The sequence below is a fragment of the Neopelma chrysocephalum genome, unplaced genomic scaffold (genome assembly GCF_003984885.1).
Source record: "Neopelma chrysocephalum unplaced genomic scaffold, ASM398488v2 Primary Assembly neopelma1_42, whole genome shotgun sequence".
NCBI lineage: Eukaryota > Metazoa > Chordata > Aves > Passeriformes > Pipridae > Neopelma > Neopelma chrysocephalum.
The window spans coordinates 4,477,735-4,499,659 of NW_020897700.1; the positions used below are offsets into that span (position 1 = coordinate 4,477,735).

General features: G+C 35.8%; 1 protein-coding gene across 1 annotated transcript in view; it reads right to left on the bottom strand.

Annotated features, from left to right (window-relative positions):
• Window positions 1-21,925, bottom strand: part of SGCZ (sarcoglycan zeta) — a 451,809-nt gene that overhangs the window by 193,137 nt on the left and 236,747 nt on the right. The window lies entirely within an intron of this gene.

Genomic DNA, 21,925 nt, shown 5'->3' on the forward strand with positions numbered 1-21,925 from the left:
TCACTTTTTATTATCCTTGGTAAATGAAACTAATAATTGATGTCATTATACATACATCCTTATTTTACAAAAACAGAAATTCATTTTGCCCTTTAAGAGACACGGATACTACCATAATCTGTTGTATTTCTGAACTAGTTTAAGTTCTTCTAGCACACAAGCAAGCAAACTTCTTAAAGAAGTTACTATTAAACTTCTTTAATATAAAAATGTTTATGGCATTTAATAAGTAACCATTTAAGATTTTTTACATCCTTAAATTTCTTTTACAGATATTTACATTCATATTCAGCTGTCACATTGGCTTTAGACTGGAAGGTATTAACTTTTGTCCGTGACTTAAAAATGAAATTAAAGCAGTCTCATTCTGTTTATGTAAGAGTTCATCCTGAAATATGCCCATTAAAAATGTTGGCTTAATAGGCTTTGTGCTCAGGGGGAGGAAGAAAACACAAACCAAAAACTATCCAAAACAAACAAACAAACCCCCAACAAACTCATAAACCAGATAAAACAATCAGTTTTGCGTTTAAAAGCTGCCTTTATTTTCCCTAAAAGAAAGCAAAAAAATGCACAAAAACAGGTCAGTTGATTCAATGAGAAATGAAAATTAGATCCATTTGAAGGATCAAAGAAATGTTGATTTCATAAGATTTTTAAAATGTGGAGCTCAAAAATATTTATGTGAACATCTGTGCTGCTAGATATTTATCCAAATCAACACTCTCGAGGTTTTACCATTCTTCTTAGTGAATGAGACATTAATGGAATAAATTAACTCACTGTGAATAATTAGAGCCACAAGTCATAGAATACACATTCATATTACAACAATATATATATAACTGAAATAAGTCAAAACAGAAATAAAAAATTTATTAAGTAGTTTTTAAATAAGTTAGTAAACAAGCATTTTGTAATTTTTATTCTTTTCAATCAGAATTGGTTGTCTTTGCCAGCAATTTCAATTACATGCAATGTAATCAGTTTATTTATGTAGTAAACCATTACAAATACATTTCCCTCAATGACATTTCTCAGTCCTCCCAGGCTTTAAGACCCTAGATCACCTCCTTATCACGTCCTGACAGTTTCCATCCTAGTTGTGTCTGAATTCCTTATGAATCCAGAAACAGAATGCATGAATGGGTTAATCAATGTCCTCTTTATAGTGAGCTCCTACACATTTATTTAGCCATCTATTGCAACAAAAATGCAATATATGACTATCTTTTGAGATTTGAAGTAATTAGTATTTTTAATACCATTTCCATTGTCTTGTGATGTAACTTTTATATCACCTATGAAAAAATATCATTAAAAATAGTTGAAAAGTCAGCTTCTAGATGGTGAGAATGTCAGAAGTAGCAATGGTCCTAAAATTGTGAACATGGTCCCATGGAACAGACCCTTTGCAATACAATCATTAAATAAAATGACGTTTTATTCCATCACCACAGCCAGGCATCATCAGTTCCCTTAGTGTATACTGTTCAACTGTGCGAGGCTTGGTGAAGCAAGCTGTTCTTCTGCAGTCCATGGAGGTCCACACCGCAGCCCATGGAAGACCTCATGCTGGAATAGCCAGAGGTGCCAGAGTTTGTGATCCCATGGAGAGCCCATGCTGGAAGAGGATCCTGTGAATCTATGGACAGGAGCCCACGCGGAAGGAGCAGGTTTTCTGGTAGGACTTGTGACCTTGTGGGATACCCACACTGGAGCAGTCTGTTCCTGAAGGACTGCATCCCATGGAAAGGGCGCACACTGTAGCAGTTCATGAAGAATTGCAGCCTATGGGAAGGATTCACATTGAAGAAGTTGATGGAAGACTGTTCCCATGGCAGGGACTAATGGTAGATATTTGGGATGGGGGAGATCCTTCAGGCCTCGTTTCAGTCCATAACCTGGAAGGAGTATGCTCTCCCACCCTCCCCCCGCCACGTGGCTGGGTGACCCCAAGACGGAGCACTCACCAGACACCAGGGGAGAGAGGACGAAAGAGGAAGTTTAATTGTGGGAGGGGGCTTATATAGCCCTTGGGGACCAATCACAGGTGAGGGGTCACAATCAAGGTAAGGGGTTTACAGCCAATAAGGGAGGGGTTGACAAGGGACCAATGGGAACACCTTGGGACATCTTCCCAGGACACTCCTGCCCGAGAGATAAGGGATTTACAGTGGAGGTATAGGGGAAAATGCAGTGGCTCTGTAAGGAGCCCTCTTAACATGAGTTTAAACAACATTAAAAACTTCTGATTCATCAGTCCACCTTTGGCAGGACTCTTTCCAAACATCCATTGCTACAAATATACACATAAACTTTTGATGATTGAGTTTCTATTTCATCCTCTTGAACTTTCCAAATACATTATAAAAATGTGCATCCTAAACTAGGTGACTGACAGATCTAATTGATAGAGAATTATTATTAAATGAGCATTTAAAAAAATCTGACTGTGGTAGAAGCTTAATGCTATTCCATTATTTAGGTCTTGTAAATATGAAATGACTGGTGATAATGTTAAGGAAACTTCTCCGTCTGACCATCCAAGAGGTGCTCTGGCAGTCAGACTCACACCACCTGAGCTGGGACCAAGGACCCTACACAGCTACACACACCCCATGAACATAGTTAGAAAAGGTTTTCCTTACCAGCTTCACCCCAGGTTTCCCATAGCAGAGTCTCAGATTATAATATTAAATTATTAAAATAATTTAATCACAGTGCAACAACAAAATAACAGCTCAAGCTGGTGCCTCCAAGAAGGGACCCCAGACAAAGGAAACCCTGGGCTTTTATACCCTCACAATCTAAGTGCGAGATTATCTGGGGTCCTTGGCTCCTGATGTGTCTCTGAGTGTCTGGTTCCCTAGCTGGGCCACAGGTCTCCGTGCCCTTTGTTCTGCAAAAGTTCAGGGTCTCTTGCCTCTGGCTCCCCCACCCAGAGCCCAACCCGCAGCTCCCATTGCAACTGCTCACCGAGCTACCGGCACTGAGTGAATTCCCCAAAAATAAGATGAGACAAGAACTACGATTTAAAAGTTTACCTGATTTTCTGACATTAGGGTGCTTGAGGGTCTCCAACCAAAAATAATTAAATTACAGAAGTGCTCCATTGAATATTAGAAGGGTTTCAATATTAGCACCTTAAACTCCATGGTGCACAAGTGCATATATATACACCAAGTCATAAGCAATCCAGAAGCTGTGCTGTGATAATGAGATTTCTAATTCATATTACTATTCCTAAGTAATATAGGACTCATTATTCAGTAACTACAAACAAATCAAAATCAGTTTCTACATTGCACTGGAGAAGTATCATAAAGAAGGTAAAGGAATCTATCATAGCAGTGGAAACTACTTAGTCATGTCAAACTGCAACTGAATATATTTTCAGTTGTTTATTTTCATCTACATCAACACTTTCTGATCTCTAGCAGAACCATAACAAATTGGTTGTGCATATTCACTAGGCACAGGTGAATCCGAGTAAGCATACTGCATGAAATTTAGACCATAATCAAGCCTATTACCTTCTAGCTATTGATATTTTAGGGCCACATGGTACTGTTGGAACAGATATCTTAGACTTATAAAAGTAATTACAGAATGGAGAGGAGACATTTTACAGTTTCAGAGTTTATTTAGTCTTTGGTAAAATCTCATACAGAGGTAAATTTTCAAAGCAGAAAAATGAAAGAGAAGACCATTAGAAAATGTACTAAACCTAGAAGTGAGATTGTTGATGTAATTCCTGGAGATGGGGTGGTGATCTACTTAAGCCAATGTAACAAAAACTGTTTAAAACATAAATATGTCTTTCAAGTAATTCTCAAGGCAAATATAAATTCATCTTAATGGATAATGGCTCTTTTCTTGGAAGAAAAGAGCCTCACAGAAGAAGAACCAGATTTGACAATATGGAGTGAAACAGAGTGATTATTGTTCTTAACTAAAAATGTTTCATCAAACAGGAGAAATAATCCAGTATTTGCTCTTAACATCTGGGCAGTCAATTTCACTTTCAGCTTACTGATTTTCTGAAAAGAAAATGATATTTTGTTGCATATTTTAAATAGAGGAAATTTTACTTCTGGATCATCTCTACATATACTCTAAACCTATGTTGATTGCATTTATCTTACATCTTTTTTAAAAGTCACACAAGAATGCAAATAAATGTGTTAATAAATGTGTTTTGTGGGGTTTTTTTTGACAATTACAAAAAAAAAAGTGATAAAATATACATTTAGATAAAATAATCTTAAGTGGTAGGGGTGCATAAAAGGGATGGGGTATCATATGGTGTGAGATCCTGGATCCGAATCTCACTGAAGTATTGATACGGGTTGGAACCAACTCAGTGTGAGTGTGTGTGTGCATGTGGGGAAGGGCTGGGCCTGGACCTGCCTGTGCTGGGAGCACATGGCAGAGCTGAAGGCAAGGCCTGCAGCCCACGCAGAGCACATGGCCGAGCTGCAAGCCCTGCAGCTGGGATGTCGGTCAAGGCAGAGCTGCCTGGTAACCTGCCCCTGGAGCCTGTGACTGGCTACAGCACAACTCACTCTGGCCTGGAAGGCACAGAGTTTTCCCTCCTGCCTGGGAGGGAAAACTCTATAAATACATGAGACTCCATGCAGTCTCTCTCTTCTCCCTCTCCAGCCAGCACCATGCGAATCATTGAATCTTGTTAGTAACTGTTCTCCTCTCCTTTCTCTCCTTCTCTCTTTCTTTACCCCTTTTAATCTGTTTTCTTTTACTCTTTTCCTTTTCTTCTGGTGAACTGTGTTCTACTAAAGCTGGTATATGGATTGTTTTAGTGGGTGTTTCCTGTGGAATGAGTCTTTGGGCTGAATGCTAGTGAAATGCTTTTTTCTTGGTTGTATTTTACTCCTGTAAAAACCTTTTGCCAAAATATCTTATTTTTCACACTAAATTAAAAAGAATTTCTCTCAGAGAAGAGTGTATGACACTTTCTCCGGGTGCTAATTAGAGGTTATAACAAACCAAAAGGCTTTTAAAAAGTCTTAAATAAAAATGGAACCACTCCGGGCAGTTTATAGCTTAATCCAGAACGCAACATATGGTAATACCATCTCAGTAATGGAATTAAAAAAATTTTCTTGAAGTGTGGTTGACTGAATAAAAAACGAAGTTAACGCAGCAGCTTCTCCATGCCATACTGAGAAGCATGTTAGGTGATGCCTAAAGAAATGAAGATGAGTACAGAAGAGCATGATTATACTTAAAAGAAATAGCAGAAGTTATCAGAGGGCTTTTAAACAGCTTGATATGGCTTTTACATGCTTGAAAACCAGACAATCTAATAAAAAACTGGTATCTCAGTGGGGATGGGGAAAGGTAAGAGGTAAGAAGGAAATTTCATAAATTATTTTCTAGGATAACTACAATTTTCCCCTAAAACAAGCATTCTTATCTCGTAATGAAGACTTGGATTCCAGTGCTTTTCCTATCCTAAACCTATGACTCATGCAACTAATGCTCTTTAAAACAAACAGGATCTGTGTCAGCATCATTGTATATATGAGGAATGAAAAAAAACTTCTTCACAGAAAATGAGCAAACTAGTGAGAAACTGAAGAACTGAAGTCTCATTACATTGCCTTTCATTTGGAATTACTTTCAGGGTTTTTTTCTGTTTTCAAGGCAATACAAGTTTGAGGGAATTACAATGAAAGCTCATCAGAAGTTAGTTTTTCTAACTCATGATCTCTCCCAATTTCTTTTTAGCTTTCTGAGAAGCTCAAGTTGAAGGTCTCAAGAGTTTCACTATCCCTGCAGCAAATGCTGTAACTCAGATTGCTTAGAGACCCACAACCTTCTCCAATCTTACTCAGATTTTCTGTTAGCTACAGTTAATACATTTCACTTGACAGACCTTTCTATTAACCAACCTTTCACACTCCTACCTTTGAGAAAATTATTATTCAGTTACAGATTTTTTAAAAAGTGTTTAATAAAGCCTGCCTACATGCCCAAGGGTTTAGAACAGAATAAAACAATCTATGTTAGAAACATCAATACAATGATTAAAAGTGGTTTGAAATTTTCAATGAAGATTGCTTTTATTGAGAACAGGTTGATTCATTGAAATTTATCCAAATAGAATGGAGAAGGATTAGAGGGATGGCATCAGACTGCCAGACATTCACCCATAGGTTGGAGGGAGAGAAGAACTTTTCTATTTTTTTAAGAACTTCCAACTTTTTTTAGAACATTCAACATTTAGAACTTCAGCATAATTATTTTATTTTCTATATTTATATATGAAACAAAAATAATGCATTACTTACTTTCATGACTATTTTTTTGTTACATTTCTTATTTAAAAGACATTCCCTACATAGGTATATCAAGACTGAAGTGAGAAACTAACCTTAATGGTGATAGAAATATAACTCTGGGAATGATTTGATAGTTTTTACATTATAAATGTAAAATGTTTATTTAAAGCTACAAGCAATTTTTAATTCCGACAAAATATTATCACAAGAAGTACTTAGGAATATTAAAAAAAACCACAAGGAAATCAACATCTAATTTGACAAACCAAAATCTGAAGTAGTTTAGCACTCATATAATGAATCAGATAAGCAAAAAAACCATATGATTTTTGCCACCTCTGGTATTGTAATTGTAGCCTGGAAAACAACAGTGCTTTTAAAAATTTTAATTACTGATTGATTATCTGTGCATTATTTTATTAATTCATAGAAAGAATAAAAAACATAAAAGAATTTTAAAATATAAAAATACAAAAATATAGTATGACAGCACCTAGATCCAATAATGATTTGGGTTGGTAAGGAACATTCTAGCAATCAGATAAGCTGAAGAGCTGAAGAGATAGAAGAACTATAGCTAGCAGGGAAAATTCTTCACATCAGCATTTACAGGAAAAAAAATATCAAAACCAATCTGGTCATAACTAGCCATAGCTCAAGACATCATATAGATTATTTACCATAACCAGCTGTCTCTCTCCAGTCACCCTGACAGTACCATGGCCTCTGGCCAGCAGCTCATGCTGTGGACAGCTCTCTTTTTGTATGACACTACTGCAGGTCATTCATTTTGTATGCCCTCTACACAGTATGTGGTATTAAGCTTACAGTTGAAAACAATTTTACTGTTTTCTTCATAGACTTTCAAGTCTACCATATATAGTGAAAAATGCAGGAAGTGCTGTAAGAACCATAACACTCCTTATGCAGCAAATACACAAATACTTAGTATGTTACACCCCAATCTTGGCTCTAAAATCAAGAGTTTGGATGAAATCAATAGGAAGTTCAATACAATAACAAATATGAAGATGGCAAGCGAGTTGTATCTTTTGGAAAGGCCTTATGAATGAAAGGATGGATTTTCTTGCAAAGCTTTTAAAATGCCAAGTAGCTCTTGTTGTCACTTCTAGTATGTGTTGAAGCAGATGAATTGTTCCTTCTCTTCTGCAAGGGTTTGGTAATCTACATACTTCAAAAATTAACAAAAATTATCTTGATTTAGTTGGGATCATATCAACTAAGAACAGACTGACAAGGTATTAGAGCTGCATTATTAGAGAATTAAATACTGAATGGAGAGAGCAGCTTCCTCTGAAATCATCTTTATATGGGCTACATCTGACACTTGTGAAGTTTTTTTCTTATTGTACGAGCCATTCAAGCCTTTCAAAGGCAGCCAAAAACATATCAGCAACTGAATCTAGTACAAACAGTCACTGGGCAACAAATTGGTGGCCCTATATGATAAAAGCCTTATCACTCTATTTTATCTTACATGCAATAGAAATCAGTGTTAAATCCTTATTGCTCTAATGGACAATTTTGCATTTGTTGGATTTTGGGTTTTTTTTCTGTTTAGTATAATTGGGATCCATCACTATTAAAACTGCTTCAGTAGCTCAAAAGCATTTGAAGAGTATGTTCTTCTGAGACCTGTACTAAGGTATTTCATGGAGTCACAGGATGAAGCATGAAGAGCTCACTTCTCAAGCAGGGCTGCCTAGAGCAGGTTGCTCAGAACCATGTCAAAGCAGCTTTTGAGTATCTCCAAGGATGGAGACTACACCAACTCGCCCTCACAGTAAAATATAAACTTTATTTATCACAGACTACTTTTGTCACAGAGGTGTCAAATTTGAGGGTCTTCAAGATTCTAATCTGAGAGTTTGATGCTTTTTTAGATTTTTGTCCTGGTGACTTTCAGACATGAAGGTAGAACTATACACAAAGCTCCAAAATTGTGTTTTCTAATGAACATATTTGGAAATCCCTTTCCACTCCTGAAAAACTAAAGGAAGAACATGCAAATAACTTCAGTATCAAGCTGTACATAAAGTCAGTTGATTACATAATTTATGTGATTTGAAGTTTAATAATTCAGAAGAATCTGTTTTTCTTCTTGGCCACAAAGTACAGTTTTGTCATCAGTGTCAACAAGGCTTAAGTCAGTATGTTTTTACTGACAATTCTCTTGGCTTTATGATGTCAATTAGAATTCCATTTTTTTGCTAAGTCAATACAATTAGATTACTACAGAGACTTCATTACAGCCACAGGCAGGACAGCAGCTGAGGTACACAATTTTCTCCCTATGATGCCACTGCTCACTAAACAGTTATTGTAACAATTGTCTATAAAAGGACAATAAATGTTTGCATCTTCAATAATGTTCTCCAATAAAATTATCGCTTCACAAAAATGGATATCAGTGACCTGATACTATTACCATTATTACTCAATGTGAGCATTTATGATTGTTGTGTTTAACATATTTAATTGTAAAGTTCAGTGCACAATGATCTTCACAGCATGTTAACAAAAATAAATAATCATGTAATGAATAGAATCATATTTTTCCCACTGTTCTGTGACTTGAGATGTTTCTAAATAATAATATGCTACACTGTTCTTAAGGAAGATGAATTTGAAACCAGCTCAGGCTTGATGTTTCCCAGTAATATGCCTTTTTAAGTTACATTTTCAATAGCCAGCTACAACAATTTCAGTATAATTTCAGTGTATTTTTAAAAGAAGCTTGCGTTTCAAAAGCTTACTCATTATTTTACTTTATTTAGCTTTCTAATCATCTAAATTTTCATGTGGTGTTTGAGAATAACTTTTAAGGTGTTTTATTTAGATACACTGGCTACATAGTATATTCTAAGGATAACCTTAACCAAATTAAGTGGAATCACAGAAGTCTAGTAACAGCAACACAAGATTCAGTATAGCTGTGTTGTCTTAGAGAAAAGCAGACATCTAAGGAGACAAGCAGATGATGAGTAGACTGCTGGAGTCCGAAAATTCGGACACCAGAAAAGGAACTGCTAGGTTTAAACAGAAAACCCTGAGTCACAGAAGCTGGGGAAAAACATCCCTCTGAGGGCCAGACCAGATGTCACTTGTTTGGAATGCTCTGCCAAGAAACAGGGAGATGGTGCTCTGATGTAATCAGACCTCTGCATAAAACCCATTGTGTTCCCCTCCCTTTGCATGTGTATTCTCTGTATCCCATGCATTTTGTAATCCTGAATACCTTTCTCCCCCCATGAAATCCCCCAAGATAAAGTAGGGTTTTTCCTATGATGTAATTGTAAGACCCCAAGATTTGTCAACCTGGGTTTTTCCCTTATGTCATCCTTGTGAAACCCCCAATTTTAATAGAATGAATATGCAAACCCCCTGTTGAGTATGTAGACCCTAAACTTTTTAAATATGAAGTTGTAAGTCCAATAAAAGCAGTCCAACTTCTTGCCTCCCTGGGATCGGCTTAGCTTTATTGACCTCCGTAGTAGACTGCTGAAAGATAAAACAGCGTACTGCCCTAGCATCTGTGATAGCTCTCTGGACTTCGTCTCAAATATTCCTACTACTAGATAAACAGATAAAATTTGTCTTAGTGAACAAATTCTAAAAGTTTATTACAACAGCAACAAAGTCAGGAAAATCATGGTAAACCATTGGATCTCAGTTAAAAAAACTCAACCACTTTTCTGTTAATCCTGCTGGGCCCTCATCTCTGTTCCTCTACATATCTCAATAAGGCATGACATATCCACAAGCACTAGGATCAGCATTTTACATCTGCTCAGCTCCTTCTTTTAAGGTCACTGAAGAGATAAGATGAAGAATGTCTTTGCTAAGGATATTCCACCATGAGGAAAATCGGGCAACCACATCAATGGAAGATGGCAGGATCAATATTTCAGTAGCTTGACAAAAACTGGCACTACCTTTCCTCTGTTAGTGATACATTTCCTTATATCAATTTTAGTAGATGGTGGCAAAAGTGTAATCTTCAAGAGTCAGGAAAGAAACTTTAAGAGTGGCAGATTCACGAAACTCAGCTAGACTGGAAGAAGCAGGTGGAATGAACACTTCAACTACTAGTGTTCTACTCTTTAACTAGTTCATTCCTATCTGTAGTTTGAAGTCTAAAATTCGTGTGGTGGGGTAATCATGTATTACACAATCAAAGAAGAGGAAAGATAGAAAATATGAACCAAAACCTGAATTTCTAGAAAGATGAAAAATAAGCTTTTAGCCACTGTTCCTTTTCTTCTTTTTTGCATACACATGTTGCACAACTGTGCTGTATGGCTGGAAAACAAATACCTGTAGATCTGAAGTCACAAGCATGGCTCTTCTGGCCTAAAACACACAACTCTGTTCATTCAAATTAAAAATACATGGGCCAGATATCAAAGAGTACAGAACAAGTCACACTGAGTAAGTGCTATGATATGAAGAACAGGAGTATCACTTAAAAAGAGAATGATTACATTTTGGGTTTGACTTGTGTTTGTTAAGCTTCTTCAGTAATTTAAGTAGGCAAAGCTACACTGAGTCTTTAATTCACCATTTTAATCTTGATGTGAATTTAGAGGCCTCATATTCAAAATCACTAGAGCCCCTATCCTTTCAATAGTAATCAATAATGATATCAATATGTAAACTAAAGTCTTGGTGTTACAGGAACACAAGTATGGATCGAATCTTACTGCTATCCACAGCTCTAAAAATATAAGCTATAAGAGTACAGGCAGGAAAGAACAGAATTTAACTTAATGGAGGAAGATAGACCAGACTGACAGAATTAGATTTAAGAATACACACTCACACACACACACACACACACACACATATATACATATATATACATATGTACACAGTACTCTCTAACTTTATAGCACCTACAAATATGGGGCCCTGCTCCAGTCTAAAATAATAACATTTTTAAATTATAACAACAGAGATGTTTTATCATGGAATAAATATTAACATTTTGGTCACCACCACTGTGTTAACAATCATGAACAACTCAACTTAAAATACTCTGAGAATACAAATTTCAGTTATTAATCTATAATTTTACCATGTATTTCATGTGATACCATAAAGCAACAGAGAACACCCTAATTTCTTTGTGCAGACACCAGGAGTCTAAGATGAAATTAGGACCTCCATTGCTTAAGTTTACATGGTTTTAATTTCATATAATACATAGGACCAAGATGCTAATTTGTTTCCCTTTTTTCTTCAGCATTTCCTCCCTTACATTAAGCTTCCTTATCTTGATTGTTACTAATGGATATAACTGTTCCCCCTAATTGGCAGTCTCATAGTTTATAAATGTGGTTTCACAGTGATCGCCTGTATCTGTGCCTCCCTCTTTAGAAACAATCACCATGGCATCTTAATACTGTAGCAAAAGTCTCCTCATCTTTTTAGCACCCACATAACCAATGACATCTCACACAAAAGTATCCAATACCAAAAGATTTTGAACATGAGGTGCAATTTTTAAGTGAAAGTAACCTTCAGAATCATCTTCAATGATAAAAACAGCATTAAAAATACAACAGTGGAGTAACAACTGTGTTTTACTACATGAAATTTGAAATTATTGTTTGCTGCACTTTTAAAACTATATTTACTTATAATTAAACAATTCAGTTCTATGTTTTAAAGTGCTAGAGAACTTTGATTTTCTTTTCAGATTTTAGTTACTTTGGAATAGGAGATCTAAACTCCTGAATCACACTATTTTTCATCAAAAATGGAATCTGACACTTTATTTTATTATTAGAATCATCTCCATAATTTCACTTTCTCCATTCCATTCCTGTTTGCATTTGCTTCTTCCAGAAAATGCAGGCAGAAGCACATTTATTGCCAAACAGTCAACCTGTTCAGATTTAGCAGGATACTAAGCACTGAGGAAGGAAGCTCAACCACACAAAGAAGTAATTTCCTTACTGAAATGGGGTTCCAAATACTTACTAATAATGAAGACATTTAATATATAATGATTCAATTACATATTTCTTCCACATTAATTAGCTAAATTGGCAGTACTGAGGTACTGGTTTTCACTTCTTTTTTTTTTTTTCTTTTTAAAGCAATGAATAGGATGGTGCCACTCAATTTCTGGGGTAAAAATCTTCAATTCTTTCAAGCACTGGGGGAAATCTAGAGAGATTAAGGTGGTCATCTATATCTCATCTTTACTATATTCAACTACTTTCATTTCTTCACTGGAGGGAACTGGGCTAAATCCTTTGATAGTCTAATGCAGGTGAGGTTTTTTCCTGGCTTTCCTCAAATGACTAATGAAAATCAAATGAGACCCACCCCACAGAAAATGTGTTCTCTCTGATGTGAAAATAAAAAAGAATCAATATAGCTTGATGAAGAGACGACTGATTGGCATTGAACAAATGAAGCCTTCTTTTTATACTAACAAGAGACTGAAAGAGGAGCCAGTGCCTACACCATTCTAAGATACACATAAGCACTGTTGGAAGAACAGAAGGAAAAATAACTGCTCTTCACTGGAACTCTACTGAGGCAGCTTTATCAATAGACAGTGTGCAGCTGCCTGTCCCTGCAAGAAGCTGGGGCCAGCAAAATGGAAAACTGACAAACATCCAACACTTGATTTGTTAGAGACTGTACTCTGATGCCATTACTCAGTCTGATTCTTGTGAACAGGATATTCAAGGGAGAATAAGCATAGCAAAGACAGGAAGAAGAAAAAGACTGGAAAACATAGTTTTTGAAGATGCTAGTTTGGATTCAAATTTGAATCCAAAACCCCCATGAACTGTATGTAAACATTTAAAAAATCCTAGAAGGAACAAACTACTGGGCAGGGCCAGAGCAGAGGGGAAGGAGTGTCCATATAAAAGTACAGAAGAATGACCAGATGTCCTCCAGAAGTCCATTTTAACCCTACCAATAATTCAAACTGGAATTTATAACTAGTTAAATATCCATTGGTAAGTGGGAAAAGCCTACTTTGAGGAAGTGCTGGCATGATGATTATGCAGAGGAAAAATGCATGTAAGAAAAGAAAAAAAAACAAACTCCCAAAAAAACCCAGAAAAAGGAACAGAGCTGGGGCTCAAGAAGCAAAAATAATTGCAGTAAAAAAAGGACTGGGAGAGAAGCCAAGCATTCACTGTTAAAATTGGCAAAAGTAAGCTAATTCTCTATGTATTGTGGGAAGGCAGCTAGCACATCAGCAGAAAACACCTTTGCATACCCTAGAAACTGTCTGTGACTGTCAAAAGCAATTTTACTGAGCACAATCCAGGAAACTAATGAAATTTCCAGAGCCCTCAAAGATCCTCAGCAACACAACAACAACAAAAACAAAAACAGAAAAAAAAAAGGGGGGGAATATTTCTTCAAGAGTTTGCTTTTACCACCCTATCACACTTATCAATAAGTGAAAGTGTCTGGTTTCCTTTAGATAAAACCTGTCAGATTAATAAGAAATCTGTGTTACTGAGTTAATTTGACTACTGTAAGCTCACCAGTAATTAAGAGTCCTTCATAAACATTCTCACCAGCATCTCAACAGTAATGATGGGATTCGTTACAGAGACAAGATGCTGGAAGCATGTTGGAATCAGAATCTCCCATTTGATTAACTACCCCTATCATACTTCACCCATGTTTGCATCAAAGAATCAAACTGTCTGATCAGAAACGTTCAGAATAGATCCTGTCTTACTTGTAGCGATCAATGAGTTTGCAGGGTTTGCAAAAATCCAATTCAGCATACTGAAATTCTGCCTTTATATTTCTGTTAAGGAATATGTTCTACAAGGAATCTCTAGATTTTATATTTCTGGTCAACCAACTTACTGATAATTGACATTAAAGTCTGAAAATAAGAGTTTTTAAACTTACAGAAAATACCTACTGCATTGATGTATTTTTCTTCAACAACACTTATTTTTGGTGGACACATGTTATTTCTTAGTCTATTTTCTTTTCTTTATGGAAACTCCTGGTCATGCAGCCTTTACAGACTTCCCACTTCCAGACATCAATGGACTTAGGATCTTGACTTAAGATGCTAGGGCCATTCCATGCTAAACTCTAGCTCTATGGAAAGCTAGTCCCTCACTAACTTTAGCCTATTATTGAGGCAGCTATTCCTTTGTAGAAAACGACCTCATCATTGCCCTAAGACTAACCTCACTCCATCCATTCCCAATATTCCTATAATTCTCTCCCCCATCTGCTAAAGCAACAGCGAACCTAGCATTTTTAGAGTTCCAAAGCTTTCCATTCCTTGCAACAACATAATAAACACACTGAAAATAATTAATGCTTATAATTATTTTCTTGAATCAGCCTCCTTATTTATCTGAAGTATTGTATGGATTTTGATCAGTCCTCTTAGAAATTAAATATCCCAGTCGCTGTCCCTACTCTCCAAGCTGTGACTTCTTCAGAGCAAGGCATCTTTTCCTTTGGCATGGATCAATTTCAAACCTTTCACAGGCAACACCAGTTGCACACGCCTAATTCCTCAGGTAAGTAAGTCACACATAGAAAGCATTTTCTAGTGGACCAAGCAGTGGGTAATTATTATACAGTCTGAATAAATGAACTTCTATGTCTTCCTAAAGTCTTTATGTACTGTGTGACAGACTACATAACATACTATGTGACATTCACAACACAGAGACTTAACAAAACAGACTGATTCTTCACTGTACGTTTTTTCAGATTAACCAAACAAGATGTTTGACAAATGCCACGCATCCAGCCCATATATGCCTGTGTCATTATGAGAACGTCTTTCTTGGACACCTGAAAACGTTGCTGGGACCTGCAGAAATACAAAAATCTCTCTTCTTTATTATTTCTCTTAAACATTAGGGATTTGACATTTATGTGAGAGATTTCATAATACTACTTGGTAACCCTAAAATTTGCTGTTGGATTATGACTGCCATTTCATGGTCTGTGGTCAAAATCTCATGCAACATTACTTAAATCAGCACTGTTTCTGAAAACAATCTCTTTCTTCTTAATTTCAAAAATGATTATTGAAATAGCTTTCTTTTTTCAGCCTCCCATCTCTTCATGTAACCCATGATCAGATTTTAAATCTATTTCCATCTTTGTTCACTTCTTCTAGCATTTAGATTCAAGATGACTAATTTGCTGGAGACATAACATTTTGTCAAGCAGAATTACATGCAACTAGAAAATCAACATCCTTGCTATCTAATTGCAAAAAAAATTAGAGTCTGCCACAAACTATACCATATAGAGGGACTATTTAAAAGAATATGTAGGGGGAATGGTTTCAAACTGAATAAAGGTATGTTTAGAGTAGACATAAGGAAGAAATTCTTTACTGTGAGGGTGGTGAGACATTGCCAAACAAGTTGTGGATGTCCAATCCCTGGAATTGTTCAAGACCAGGTTGTATGAGGCTCTGAGCAACCTGGTCTAGTGAAAGGTGCCCCTGTCCATGTCAGAGGAGCTAGAACTAGGTCATCTTTACAGTCCATTCCAAATGTCCCAGGACATTCTGGGATGGTTCTACGATTCACCAGCAAATTTACAAGTCCCATATATTCAATCTTAGCTTTTTTGGCACAACTAAATAACAAAATTAAAGTACTTAATAACAAACTCTAAGACACTCCAGTATCATCCTTGTGGAAAGACAGAAATAAAAAAACATTAGCCTAATAATGCATTACTGAAAGGTACACTGATAACTATGAAAAACACAGTCTAAAACTTTTAAATATACACTATAGGATTCTATATACAACAAAGCTCTTAATAAACTAATTTAATTTGCAGGACTGAAGACAGGCATTCCAGACTGAGGTATCTGGAACACGCAAAAGCATTACTTTAATCTTATAACTTTACTGATGTTGGTAAAATTGCTGCCCTTCGTAAAGTAGTTAACTACTAATAATTAATGGATGTGGCTTTTACACATCAGTTACTTCAGGAAACTCACATTACCTGAACAAATAACTAAAATGGTACTATAGTTTTGGAATCAATAAATACAAAGGTTGTATTTAAATTTAAATTTAAATTTTAAAATTTAAAACTGAGAATTGTAAAGCTTAGTATTATATAAATACAGAAAGAAGTTGGCGAGCAAAATCTCACTGACTAATCAATAAGAAAATATTTTCTTAAAGACTTGGTTTTATTTGGTTGGGATTTTTTGTGATGCATGACATAAATACATCATTGGAGACAGGAATTTGTTTGGTGACCATCAAACTGTTGTGCAATCTTACACCACAGTAAGCCTCCAAATGAGTAATCAGCAGACTATCACTGTGATTCTGAATTCCTGGTTTTGTTTCTCTTTTCAGTTTTAACTCATGAGAGATCAGGTAAAGTGGTTCCTATGAAGTCAGGTAAAAGAATAGTTACCAGAGTCTGTGGAAATACAAATCAAGCATAGGAAATCCACATATCAGGAATTAGCTAACCTATACAGTGAGCTTTTGATGATGAGCAGTGGAGTAGGCCAATGAACGTAAGCAGTAACAAGTAAATTTACACTAGTGCTCCTAAACGTTTTGCAAAACTAATTTCCAGTGCATTAGCTATGATATCATATAAGGGTAATTTTCTGAACTGATTAATGCATTACCTGATTGAATGCAGTAATTGTGAGTCTCTTTTTACTTAATATTTTCATTAAAAACTTCAGAGAATTGGTACACAGCATCATTTATTCACAGATATGTCAGTGAAGATAAGTAAAGGGTGTTCACAACATTTTAAAAATCCTAGTATTATGAATACTAAAATAATCATACAGCAATTTTTTTATTTCAAAATGCAAGCTGATTCTCAGAAGAGAAACTGAGAATAAAAAGTCCATTGTTAAGTGGGAAAAACTATTTTAGGAATCATCAAAGGAACCAGGAAAAATGAGGCTGAGGGTGAACAGGAAAATTTCTGTGAGTAGAGAGTAGAGAGGGTCTGGCACAGAGAAGAATAGGAACCATTTTCAGAATTCGTAGTCAGAAGTATATTCTGGAGGACAGTAATAACACTATTTCTACACCTCAGAGAAGACAGAATTCCAAATACTTAGTTTCTGATACTTCACAAGGAATAGGAAAAAAAGAAGAAAACCAACTGGACAGATCAAAAAAACCCAGTTATCTTTGGTTTTGTAAGTGAGTATTAAGACTCAATCACTCATGCTCACAGATTCTAGCTAGTGAAGTACAACAATTACACTACTCTCTTTTTAAATTCCCTAGAAGTGCTTCACCCTACATGCTCATCACTGGAAACTGCTATTGGAGTAGTGAGGCATTGCACAGCTACTTGTTAGGCTGCCTGATGAAGCATGATTCCTCCTCAAACCTTTCCAGTGTATGTAAAGCTTACTTTGAGCTTTGCCAAAATAGTGTAGACTTCTTCCCTTCTGAAGCCTCTACCCCTATAACCAGGCACAAGGCTGGCAGTCAACTCTGACCACTTCCACATTTGTACACCAAGCACATGTTCTATCATCAGTAGCTTCCTTTTGTTTTTACTAAGCCATCTTGGGAAAATTTAATAAAACATTTACAATAAGCACTACAAATGTACATGTGACAAAGATAAATGTCAGATCCGAAGTACTGATTTTCCCTGAGCCTACAGTGCCATTCATTTAGAGAAAGACAATACTGTACTGTTCATGTGTAAACTTATAATATGTACAACTAGGACGGAAAAGTAATAACCACCTCTTCAGGATGCTATGACTGGATAAGGAATTTTATTTATTTAATCAAAACTACTAGAAGAGAGTGGGTAATTAACCCCTTTTGGAATTATAAGTCCTAAAATGCCATTAATTTGCCAACATGCTCTAAGAACATAATTTATTTTTTTTTTTAACTTCAGGGATAGACTGACTACTTTATTTTAGAACAATAGGCCTGGCTTTTGTAGTCAGCAAACATTTCAACCCAAAATTTTAGTGACGTTATGGCCTGCTAAATTAAAAATATCTATACATATTATGTTACGCTATCCCATTTTCATATACCTACACTGAAATCAAACACTTATAGTGGATAAATCAATGTAACAAGCAAACAAAACAAAAAAAAAAAATCAGAGTTACCACTATCATTCATGTTAAGTTTCCCTCAGAGAGCTTAGATTGATCTTCTTGTTTATGTACGAAGCATCTCATTTTATCAAACAGCCTTTTAAATTTCAGACAGACCAAAAAATTGAAACTGCTGTATTCCCCTGAGCCCTCTGTATAGGAAGATATTTCACCTAGTGAATACAAAACTTTTTCATTTGTATTTTCATTCTTTACCAGGTTTGGCTGAGCTAGAGTTAATTGTCTCAATAGTAGCTAGTGCGGGGTTATGTTTTCGATTTATGATAAAAACAGCGTTGATAACACAGGGATGCTTCTTTTTTTGTTATTGCTGAGCAGCGTTTACACAGAGCCAAGGCCTTTTCTACTTTTCGTACCACCCCATCAGCAAGGAGGCTTGGGTGCACAAGGAGTTTGGAAGGGACACAGCCAGGACAGCTGACCCCAATTGACTCAAGGAATATTCCAGACCATATGGCATCATGCTCCGCATATAAAGCTGGGAAAAGAAGGAAGAGGGGAGATGTTCAGAGTGATACCATTTTAATTCCTGAGTCACTGTTACATGTCATGGGGCCCTGCTTTCCTGGGGATGGCTGAACACCTGGCTGCCTATGGGAAGCAGTGAATTCCTTATTTTGCTTTGCTTGTGTGTGCAGCTTTGGCTTTACCTATTAAACTGTTTTTGTCTGAACCTACATTTTTTTTTCACTTTTCCCTTCTGATTCTCTCCCCATCCTGGCAGGTGGGAGAGTGAGTGAGCAGCGGTGTGGGGTTTAGTTGCCAGCTGGGATTAAACCACAATAGTGGTGAAGTTTCTGCATTATACTTAGTGTAGGAGAATGAAAAGTGGGGCAATTTAAGCTTATATCCACTTAATGATGAGCAGCATTGTTCCTGAAAAAGCCTAACTGGTTTGAATTAATATGGATAAAAGTTTAGAAGAAAAAAAGGAAGTTTTAAAAAATTGTGCTTAAAGGGCATATTTATTGTATCCTTTAATTTATAAATAGCTTCAATTATGAAGTATCTATAGCCAAAAGAAAATGAAATAAAGTTCTACTTGACTACATTAGAAAATACTATTGAAATACTTTTTCTGAAACACTGACAAAATTGGTTAACTTGTATCCCTCCTTCGTGTCTTATGCATTCAGCCTATAGAGAGTGAGTCATTCTTGCCTTAAAAGTCAAGTTTCTGGGACATCATCTCATGAGATCCATGAAAAATGTTTTCAAGACAATCTGGCACATATACAACTAAAAGTGAAGCCTCTGTCCTACAAATGGAATGGATTTAATATTGCAGTTTAAATTTCTAGGTCAGGTGTATCAGCATACACTGATTATCTGACTCCTTGTAAACACAGTTCTGTGTAAAGATTAAGATAACATTCTTACCTAAGAAATTCCTTTTTTTTTGAGTCAGAATTTTTCTTTCTACTCTTTTCATAATGAGGCAGATTATTCAAGATATTATCTACAAAAATATATTTACAGTTGCTTTATATTTGTTGGTAAAGATTTTCTGCTGCAATTTTATTCACTGTGCTGTTTGTTCATTTGAATCATTTATCACATTACTCTGTCTAAACTGGTGATAGAATCTTGCAAAGGAAAGGAATTGAAAAGCATTAAAGGCATCTACAGCTTATGGGGATTTGGAATAAACAGAAGAATCAAGTCCCCCACTGTATCATTATTTCATTTAAACAAAGATCTTTATGTCCTGAACCTTTTCTAAAAAAGTTATTTCAAAACCAGTGGGGAAAAAATGTAAACGCCAATGGGTATTGAGGACGTATGCCTAAATATGCACACATACTGAAAGCAACAAGTCAATGTAGAGTCCTAGACAAATGTCATGTTTCACTTAGTCATTCAAGTTGCAAATTCCAGTGACACAAAGCAGAAACAATTAAGAAATTGAAATTAAATGGCCAGACACTGCTACGGATACAATCCTTGTATGCCACTTATGCACACCTTGCCAATTCAAACAAAAGAGAGAAAGAAGAAAAGAAAGAAATGCTTCCGTGTAGAAAAGAGAGAAACCACAATTGTTTTCTGCCAAACTGCCTAATTCTACCTATAGCATCACACCCAGGGAGATCCTCAACTATGTATTTTTTACACTTCACAATACAAAAACCAGTAAAATACACTTTAGCTGTATTTCAGTTATTGCACCATCAAACAAGTTATGCATGCTATAAAGGTTACAACACTGAACAAAAAGAAAGAGCAAGGAGGGAAAAAATACATAAAAGCATCGTACCAAGGAATTTAAGATGAATAGGAAACATAGGTAAAAAAAGAAGCAAGCTGTTTCTATCCAAGAGTGACAGACTACAAAGAGATGCCTCAACTTAAAATCAATACTGAAAAGTGTTCTGGTATCACTCTCCAATCAACAGTGTACTTACGCCATACTGACAATTGGTTTTTGACCTGATTTTGTGCTCTTGAAATTTCTGTGTTTCTTCCTGTGTGTCAGTACATTTCAGTAAAATATACTTTTATATACCTGGCTGTATAAAACATGTAGAAAGCATAAATATGATATAAATTCAAAAGCCTCTAATAGCAGTATTTCACTACAGAATATTGCTTTTGCAGATATTCGTAGTGTATTCATGATTCAGGAGGATAATATTATGAATAGATATATTCACAAGGGAGCTGTTAAGATCTATCGCTGTTTTAATCAATATAAGACAGTTTTCATATGCGATCAGTTGGTTTAAACAAAAAGCACATTAAAGTCAAAATTTCTGAGGTTAATTAGCTTACAACCTATGGACTTTTCTCTTCATACAAATTCCAAATTGGCACAAGTATGTCTCAAAAGCATTACTACAGTGGTATTACTGTGGAAAAATCACCATCCTACACTATTCAAAAACTGCTCCTTGTAGGCATTTCTTCTGAGCTTAGATCTAATGAGTTGTTGCTATTTGAAAATTAGACGCATTATCAATATTTTGATACAATAATTGTTATAACACCTTAAATATCAACACAGTGTTGCAAGAAGTATTTAGGTTTGTCTTTTAATACATACGACCTTAAAATAAAATTTTAAAAGCTTTTAAATACACCATCTGAAAGTTTGGTTACATTGATAAAAGCTGCAATTCTCTACACTGTCCAGTTTTGATGCAACAACTACCAGGTAAAACTAAAAGTATCCTGCTGATCCAGGAATAATTAGAAATAATTAAGTTGGGCAAGCACAAGATCAATCTCAATACATACTACTGGCAGGAGGACAGGAAGATCCTTAAGCTCCTAAACCCACCTTGCCCACTTCGTTCCTTTTCATATAATTGTTCTGATCACTCCTGTAATTTGGACAAAAATTTCTACTTATTTTCAGAAAAACAAGGAAGCAGTGAAAACAAGGAGTCAAGGAAAAGAACAAGAGAGAACAATGAGTCCAAAATTAGTTAATTAGTCGTCACATTTGATTTAGGATATATCT